Here is a 9,216-nt window from a genome sequence, read left to right on the forward strand (position 1 = left end):
TCTTCTTTTTTTTTTTTTTTTAAGATTTTATTTATTTGACAGAGAGAGCACAAGCAGAGGGAGAGAGAGGGAGAAGCAGGCCCCCCACTGAACAAGGAGCCCCATGCGGGGCTCAATCCCAGGAACTTAGGATCATGACCTGAGCCGAAGGCAGACGCTTCACCTACAGAGCCACCCAGGCGTCCCTCCCTCACCTGGCTTCTTATCTTGTTCAAATCAATCATTGCCACCAGGCCTCTGAGTGGCACCGGGGGGGAGGAGAGAAACCGCCGTGCTAACCTTCCCTGCTTGTGAGCTTGGCCCTCACTTAGCGTCTGGGAAATTGGCTGATAAACATTTCCTTCCAAGATATAAAACTTCCCTAAATGATAAAGGGGCTCACCATGCCTCGGCCCTTTGTACAAAACAATATGGTTCATGCTGACACCTGCTGTCCTTCTAGAAGTCTGGAATTGGGGTACAGCCTAGGCAGATGGTGCTTATGTACCAGCCCTACCCCAAATCCTTGGGTCCCAAGTCTCTAGTGGGCTTCCGTGGGCAAAAGCATTGCACACAGGGTGGCCTCATGTTCACTGCTGGGAGGGAGCCAGCACGTGGATCCCTCCAGACCGCACCTGTCCTTTCCCGTTATGATCTGCAGGGTGTCCTACTATGTCACTATAATAAATCAACTATATACCAACTCCTATGGGGTCTTCCAGCGAATCTCAGAACGCAGGGGGGTGGTGGTTTAGGGCCCCCAAACCCACTGGTATCCCTGGCCAGACCCTGACAGAGAGGAAAGGATGTGGAAGAAAAAGTCAGTAAGACACAAAGCCACCCATGTTGTTTGATTGTGTTTGGGCTTGAGGGGCCTGATTGGAATCACTCTACGAAATAAAAATTCTACTGCGCTAGGTAGGGAGAGAAGGGGTCGTTTGCAAGCCGTTTGGGGGTCTAATGCAAATTCCAAATGCATATTTCCAGCCCCTGAATTCCAGATTTTCACATCCAACTGTCTACTTGGAACCTCAAACCGGAACTCCAGATTCCTCCCACCCCCACCTCTGGGCCCCTCCTTCCCATCTCGGAACGGCAGCTCCAGTCCAGCCATAAACCTTGGCTTTCTCCTTTTCCTTGTATATCAGCCACTTATGGTGGATTTAGTCTCAAAGTGTATGCCGGGTGCACCCACCCCTCCCCACCTCCACCTGCCAGCCCACCTCCTACTGGGGCACACTGGGGTCCTCCTGCCCCATCCTCATCCTCTGTCCCCTGCAGCCTGTCCCCCTCAAGGCCGCCAGGGGGCGCCAGGCCCACGTCTGGCAGCTCAGGCCCCTCTTCTGCTCAGAACCCTCCATGGCTTCCACGTTACTCAGTCTAAGCAGAGTCCTCACCGGGGACGACAAGGGGCCCACACCTTCTGACGCCCTCCCTCATCTCTGGGCTTACCCCCCACCCACACAGAGTTTTTTGTTTGTTTTTTCTTTTTTTCTTTTTATTTTTTTTAAAGATTTTTTTTATTTATTCATGAGAGACAGAGAGAGAGAGGCAGAGGCAGAGGGAGAAGCAGGCTCCCCGCGGAGCAGGGAGCCCGATGCGGGACTCTATCCCAGGACCCTGGAATCATGACCTGAGCCGAAGGCAGACGCTTAACCGACTGAGCCACCCAGGCATCCCTGTTTTTTCTTTTTTTTTAAAGATTTTATTTATTGGGGCGCCTGGGTGGCTCAGTCGTTAAGCGTCTGCCTTCGGCTCAGGTCATGATCCCAGGGTCCTGGAATCGAGCCCCGCATCGGGCTCTCTGTTCCGCGGGGAGCCTGCTTCTCCCTCTCCCACTCTGCTTGCTTGTGTTCCCTCTCTCACTGTCTCTCTCTGTCAAATAAATAAATAAAATCTTTAAAAAAAAAATAAAGAAAGATTTTATTTATTTATTAGAGAGAGCGAGAACAGGTGGGGCGGGGGGTGGAGAGGGAGAGGGAGAAGCCGACTCCCTGCTCAGCAGGGAGCCCAACCCCAGGACCCTGAGATCATGACCTGAGCCAAAGGCAGACACTTAACCAACTGAGCCACCCAGGCACCCCTTTTCTTTTCTTTTTTTTAAACAGGGATAAGTCACCTAACAAAATTAATCATTTTAGAGTGTGCAATTCAGTGGCATTTAGTATGTTCACAGAGCTTCTTCCTAATTTTTAAAATGATCCTTAAGTCTTGGGGCGCCTGGGTGGCTCAGTCAGTTGAGCATCCAACTCTTGCTTTCGGCTCAGGTCATGACCTCGGGGTGGTGACATGGAGCCCCGCGTCAGGCTCCACGCCTGTTGGGGAGTCTGCTTGAGATTCTCTCTCTTCCTCTCCCTCTGCCCCTCCCCCCGGCTAGCACCTGGTCCCTCTCTCTCTCTCTCTCTCTTTCATAAATAAATAAATCTTAAAAAAAAATAAAAAATAATGCAGCACCTGGGTGGCTCAGTTGGTTAAGCATCTGCCTTCGGCTCAGGTCATGATCCCAGGGTCCTGGGACTGAGCCCCGAATTGGGCTCCTGCTCGGCGGGGAGCCCGCTTCTCCCTCTACCTATTCCCTCTGCTCTTGCTTTCTCTCTCTATCTCAAATAAATAAAATCTTTTAAAAAAAAAAAAGTCTTTTTAGTAAGCTTATCGTTGGGTTGCTTATATCAACAGCTACAATTGTGAACATTGCGAATTTTCACAAAACCCATCTTGAAAACAACACACCATTTAAAATATCACAAACATTCAAAACAATCACATCATGTAAAAACTATATGTAAAACAGGAAAGCAAACTGAGGCATTTGTTAGCACTGGGAGGGTCCTTATCTTCCTCCCCACCCCCCCGTGATAATTTTTATCTCTTTCTAGGCAAGTACCAGGCACTCAGAATCCAGGCAAATCGTGGTGTGCAAGTGCATGTTTAGCCGGAGGGGCGGGGGGTGTTCATTTCCTTGCAGATCTTGGCTGATAAGAAGCAGATTTGCATCCTTAAAAGGGAAAGGCATATTTCAGATTTTATAGGTTTAGAAAGTAAGGCTTATAGGGTCTTCCTCCACTGGGGGCAGATTTGTCCAAGGTTGCATGGAGTTCCCCCAGGCCTCTTCCGTTCCCATGGGGCACGCGGGGGACACCAACACAAGTGCAGGGGGAAGGAGCCAGGTGTGGCCTCTTCTGGCGAGTAGGGTACCCGAAGGAGCTACAGCAAGTAATTAGGTGTGGGCCACACCAAGGACTATGTGTGCCTGTCCCTGTGGGAGCCTACAGGCACCCAGTGCTGCCAGTGACAGAGGTATTTACTCAAATGTCACCCCCTTAGTGAGACCTTCCCTGACCATCCTTTTTTTTTTAAGATTTTATTTATTTATTTGACAGAGAGAGAGAGCACCAGCAGGGGGAGCCAGAGAGGAGGAAGCAGGCTCCCCGCTGAGCAGGGAGGCAGATGAGAAGCGGGGCTCTACCCCCAGACCCTGAGATCATGACCTGAGCGGAAGGCAGACGCTTAACTGACTGAGCCACCCAGGTGCCCCATCCTTTTTTTTTTAAACATAGTGAAGTGCACCTTTTTTATTTATGTATTAATTTTTTAGAAAAAATTTTTAAAGATTTTATTTATTTGACAGAGAGAGACACAGTGAAGGAGGAAACACAAGCAGGGGGAGTGGGAGAGAGAGAAGCAGGCTTCCCGCGGAGCAGGGAGCCCGATGTGGGGCTTGATCCCAGAACCCTGGGATCATGACCTGAGCTGAAGGCAGACGCCTAATGACTGAGCCACCCAGGCCTGAAGTGCATCTTTTTTAAGTTTACTTTTTTCTCACACAGTAAAGTGCACAAATCTTTTTTTTTTTTTTCTTTTTAAGTAAGTTCTTGCCCAAGGTGGGGCTCGAACTCACGACCCCGAGATCAAGAGTTGCATGCTCTACCCACTTAACCAGCCAGACCCAAGTGTGCAAATCTTACGTGGACAGCCTGGTGAATTTTTCATACGCATGACACCATTGAGCCAGCTCTTGGATCAAGATATAGATCATTTCCATTTTCCAAGCAGTTCTCTCATGCATGTTCCTTGTCAGTTCCCCCCCAAGGATCACCACACATCAGTCTGGCCTGTTCTGGAGCTTCCGGTAAATGGAATCCGAGAGCCCACTTTCTTTATATGCGGATGCACGGATCAGCGGATGCACACGGATGATACACCAATGGGTGGGTAAGTGGACGGGTGGACGGATCAATGAATGGAAGAGATAGATCCATTGATGGATGAACGGGGTGAACTGACGCCCGCAGGCCCCTAGGGGTTCTGGGTAAGGTCTCAGCCTGGCAATGGGGTAAGACACAGGGTAGGGGATCGAGGGTGGGATAGTCAGGTGTGAGGCTTGACACCCCTTGCCCACAGCAAAGTGACAAGGACCTGTAGAGCTTCTGGCCTCACCCCCAGCGCGACCTGGATCCGCGGCCGTCCTGTCTTCCCGCTGGTCCTCACCCCTCCTGCCGCCCCTCCAAGTCTGGGACCCCTGCTCACCCCCACTCCCTCTCTCCACTTGGTCCAGGCCCAAGTGGGTGTTTGTAACCAGTGCGGACATATTAATCAAGTCTCATCGACTGACCAGGACCTTGGAACCTCCAATCTCAGCTCGCTGACCCGCAGACCCCCAGGAGCCCCTCTGGGCGGACCTACAGAGACTTCTCGATTCGGCTCCTCCCTATTCGGGAAGCAGCAGCCTCCTCCCATCCGAGTCTAGCTTTTATCCCGCTTGTTGCAGTGTGGCCCTTTGAGGGGTCCTGAGTAAGGGTGACGGGGGAATTAGGGTCGCGCAGGAACCTCCCCCGACGGCTGGTTCCGGGCGCGGGCTCTGCGCGCCCCCTGGCGGCCACTGTCTCCCCCGCATCTCCACTCGCTTCCCCTTGAACTTGGGAGACGCTGCATTTGGACGGTCCCTGCCAGTCACTCAGAGAGAGGAGGACGTTAACGTCCACGCAGGACCACGGGCGGCGCTACGAGACCGCTCCCGGCACGGTCACCAGCGGCGTCCCCCCTGCCCTGGATCCCCGGGGCAGTTCTCAGCTATCCGGCCCCGGACACCAGCCGGCCCCCCTCCCTCCCTCCTGGGGGTACTTCCAGCCTCGCGGGGTGGGGGTGGTGGCGGGCGATCCTCCGTCCTGGCCGCTTCGGCTGAGTCTCCTTTGCTGGACCCCTCCCCCCCCCAATTTCCTCTCCTCTTTCCCTCCCTCAACCGTCCCTCTCCCTTCCCTCTCTCCTCCCTGGTTCATCTACACTCAACTCCTAGAACCCACTGCCACTGCTTCAAAGGCTACCCGTACCCACAAGCTGAACAGCCCCCTGCGCTCCAACCCGAGTCCAGCCACCTCTCCCTGCTCGCCGTTTACAAGCCTGATAGGAGGCTCAGGCTTAATGGGGCCAAAGTCCAATTTCTCTGCCTCCCCCCCCCCAAAAAAAACCCAGTGTCCCTCCAGGTGTCCCAGACTCCGACTCTGGTCTTTTATCTCCCGTCTCTTCCATTCATTCATTCCGTTCTCATTCATCCTGTCTCCTTCTCCATCAGCCAGGGAGGTGACAGAGCTTTACTTTCTGGAATGTGCGTTCCCCAAACCATCCGTGCCCCATCTCAGTGCAGGGCACCTCCATCCATCCAAATGTTCTGCCTGGAATAAACTTGGTGTTATCCTTGATCTCCCTCTGGCCTTTGCACCAACACCACCCTCTCACCCAATCTGCATTCCACCTTCAAAACCCATCAAGATTCTGGCAACTTCCACCGATTCCACACCGGTCCAGCAGCAGCATCTCCCACCTGGACTACAGTAGTTGCTTTCTCACTGGGTTCCCTGCTTCATCTCTGGCCCCCTACAATCTGTTCCCCACCCACAGTCGGAGGGACTCTCTCCTCACATGGTCCCTACGGCCCTGCATGATCTGGTCCCCGGGGTCATCAGGGGCCCCACCTTCCACACTCTCTCCTCGGTTCACTTGCTTGCAGGCAGCCGGGTCTCCCTTGCCCTTCGTGAAGTTCCCAACCCCAGGGCCTTTGCACTGGCTGTTCTGGCCACCTGGGAAGTTTCCCTGTGATACCCACATGGCTGCCCCCCCCCCCTTTTATTCCAGTCTCTGCTCAAATGTCAGCTACCAGGAGAGGACTCAGTATTTTGGCTTAGTTCTTAGGTGGCTGAATGGGGCTGGGGACAAACCGAAGGGTTGTTTTAAAGGGACAATGGACAGGACTTGGGTTGGAATCTCAAATCTGAGCAAGTCTGGGCAAATCATTCCCCTTCCCTGTGCATTAGATTTCTCAGCTGTAAAAAAGGAGGTCACAATATCCAGACACAAGGACTTGGGACAGAGACAACTTTGTACAGATGAAACAAGTATTAATTTTTTAAATGGCATTATTGCTATTAAAGGAAAGGGAGGAATCCATGTTGCCAGGTTTCTGGCTTGGGGGCCTCATGTGAGTGTCGTTCTAGAGTTTGGGTCACGGGACTTTCGATCATCACTCAACATTACTTCCACTCCACCCCCCAGACCCCACGAACATGTAGAAAAGGTAAGGCACAGAGGTGTGGAGTCATCCTCAGCTGTCTTGTCTGTCTGTCTGTGCTCCTGCCTCATTCATGGAAGGCTGGGCTCTCCAAGGGGAATGGAGAAAATCCTGGTTGGACCCAGGACTCTCAGGACGTCTTTGTGGCCTCGGGTAAACCTCTTGCACTCTCTGGGCCACCGTCTTGTTAGCTGGCAAATGAACACAGCAAAAAATGTCAACTTTTCACAGTGGTTTACGCTCACGCAGACCTTAGAAAGCTCTTAGTATTTTAAAAACGATTTTCCTGAGTCTGAGAGCAATGCATGGTTGTGTGGGGGCAGGGATCAGAGCCTAAATAGAAGCCACGGCAGGGGTTTTAACCAGGAAGGGGGTTACTACGGGGATGGGGGGCTGACGACAGCCCGGGAGGCTGGAGCGGCGGGCTCCGGGCCGGGCCCTCAGGAGCGACCCCCAGGACGACAGCACAGAACCCTCGGAGGCCGCCGCCGGGACCGCTGGGTGCAAGAACGCCCGGCCCCGGCCGGGACCCTGGGGGGTCTTCTGCACCCCCCGTCTCTGGAGGGGTCCGCCTGCCGGAACGTGCTCCGCGGCCAGAGTCCGGCTGCGGGGGGCGCCGCCTCCAGCCTCCGCCGCCAGAGGTGAGTGGGGTCAGCCGGGCCCACCCGGGGTCCCCCTGCCCTGAGCAACACGGGCGGAAACGGAGAAGGTGCAGAAACGCGATGGAAGGAGGAAGAATCCAGCGCGATCCGCCTTCCCGGGCGCAGCCTCCAGCGCCTTTCTCTGCGCATGCGTCTCCGGACTCGTGCGCACTGGTCAAGGTCGTGTGGCGCCCTTGGCCGGTGGAGCAGGTCTCGGAGACAGAGCCTGAGTGTTTCCCCAGCTCACTACACATTCGTCCGGAAGCGGACTCTACAAATGGCGGTGAAATGGCCCAAGTGGCGACACCCCACTTGTAAATACCCGCGTCCCGCTCTTGCGTCTTTGGGCTGCTTCGGACTCTGTCCTTAATTTTCCAAATAGCGCGACAGCGGACACCTTTGTATGCATCGAGGGGTCTCCGTCCGCTTCTGAATTCCCGTTTTTGAAAAGACTTTCTCCATGATGGGAAATTCAGAGAAGCTGGAAATAGTAAGAAGGGAAAAGAGTCCCCCGGAATTCCCCGCACCCGAGAGACTCTGGGCGCCCGTGTGTTTGATGAGCGCCGCACGGACGGCGGCGGGTCCTGTTTGCTTCCGTCCACAAGGCCTCTGCACATAGACACGGCCCGGTTACTACCCGCGCGCCTGTCCCCTCGGTTAGTGGCCGGGCCTGCCCGGGGCCATGACCGGCTTCCTTCCATTCTGGTCTGGTCCCCCCGCCTCTGCACGATGCCTCTCCCCAAACTTCCGGCCGTTTCCTTAGGGCACGTTCCCAAGAGTGCAATTAGTCGGGCAAAAGGTAAGAGCATTTGTGAGGAGTGTTTGGCACGGACTGCAAGTTTCCACTTAAAATTTTTCTTTTGTTTTTTTTTTTTTCCTGACATTGTTGTAAGAGCAAACACTCAGGAGCGCTTACTCTGTGCTAAGAACTTTCCCGGGGCAGACTCAATCCTTGTCATAAGGCACCATGAGGTATCATTATGTCCATTTTGCAGATGGGGACTCTGAGGCATAGAGAGGTTGAGTCACCTTCACAAGGTCACACGGCTAGTGTCGCACACCCCCTTTGAAGCCAGGAAGCCGGCTCCCACATCCAAGCTCTTGATGGTTCTTCCATTTTTTGGTGTCGGATGGTCAGAGGCAGATCCAGATTTTGTGGTACCTGGAGCTTTTACCATTTGGGGGACCCCCTTCAGGGAAATTAATGTTGCAGACTGAAAAGGAGGTGCAGGACCTTGGAAGGAACCCGTGCAAATCAATGGCCCTGACACTGGAGCTCCAGCAGCAGCACGCTGGGGCACCCCCCACTCCCCCCAGAACTATGCGTTTTCAAACAGTCGAGTTTTCTATGCGCCCCCCCCCATTCTACCATTCACATGTCACTGTATTTGTTTTATGAGGCATCCAGGCCTCTGTCCACTTAACCCACCCTATTGTCCTTTGCATTTCAAAGGAAGTTGCAGACATCAGCGCAGCGTTAGGAGCTCAGGAGTTCAGCATTTTTTTCTCTTTGGATGTAAACTTCAGATGTGAAGTGTAATTTACGTGCAGAAAACCACCCCGATGTGCCTTTGCCACAGACCCGTGTTCCGCATGCAGGGGGACGGACGCATTTCCCTAGGCGAGGACACGGCACGAGCTTCCGGAGGGCTCTTCCTCATGTCCAGGCTGCGGGGCGACCCTGGAATAGCTGTGAGCAGCTCACCCCTGGGTACCGTCGTATTTGACGCATGCGCTGATGGCCGGCTCCGGGCGTTAAGTTTCCTCCCCAGAATGGGTTTTCGGGATTTGGGGGTCAGAGGCTGAGGCTTCAGGCTAGTTCTGCACAGCGTGGCTCTCACTCTCACCTCAGCTGACCATACCCCGGCCCCTCCTCACCCATACGCACAAAGAGCCATTCTCCTGTCTGCACAACACTCCTTTTTACTTTTATGGGGGGGGGGGGGGGAAAGAAGGGGAACTGTTCTTTAAACCCCGGTTTTTTTTTGGGGGGGGGGGGGGGGGGGGGGCAAGAGCAGGAACAGTTCCTTAAAG

Source organism: Phoca vitulina, unplaced genomic scaffold, assembly GCF_004348235.1.
Source record: "Phoca vitulina isolate PV1807 unplaced genomic scaffold, GSC_HSeal_1.0 scaffold52, whole genome shotgun sequence".
Taxonomy (NCBI): Eukaryota; Metazoa; Chordata; class Mammalia; order Carnivora; family Phocidae; genus Phoca; species Phoca vitulina.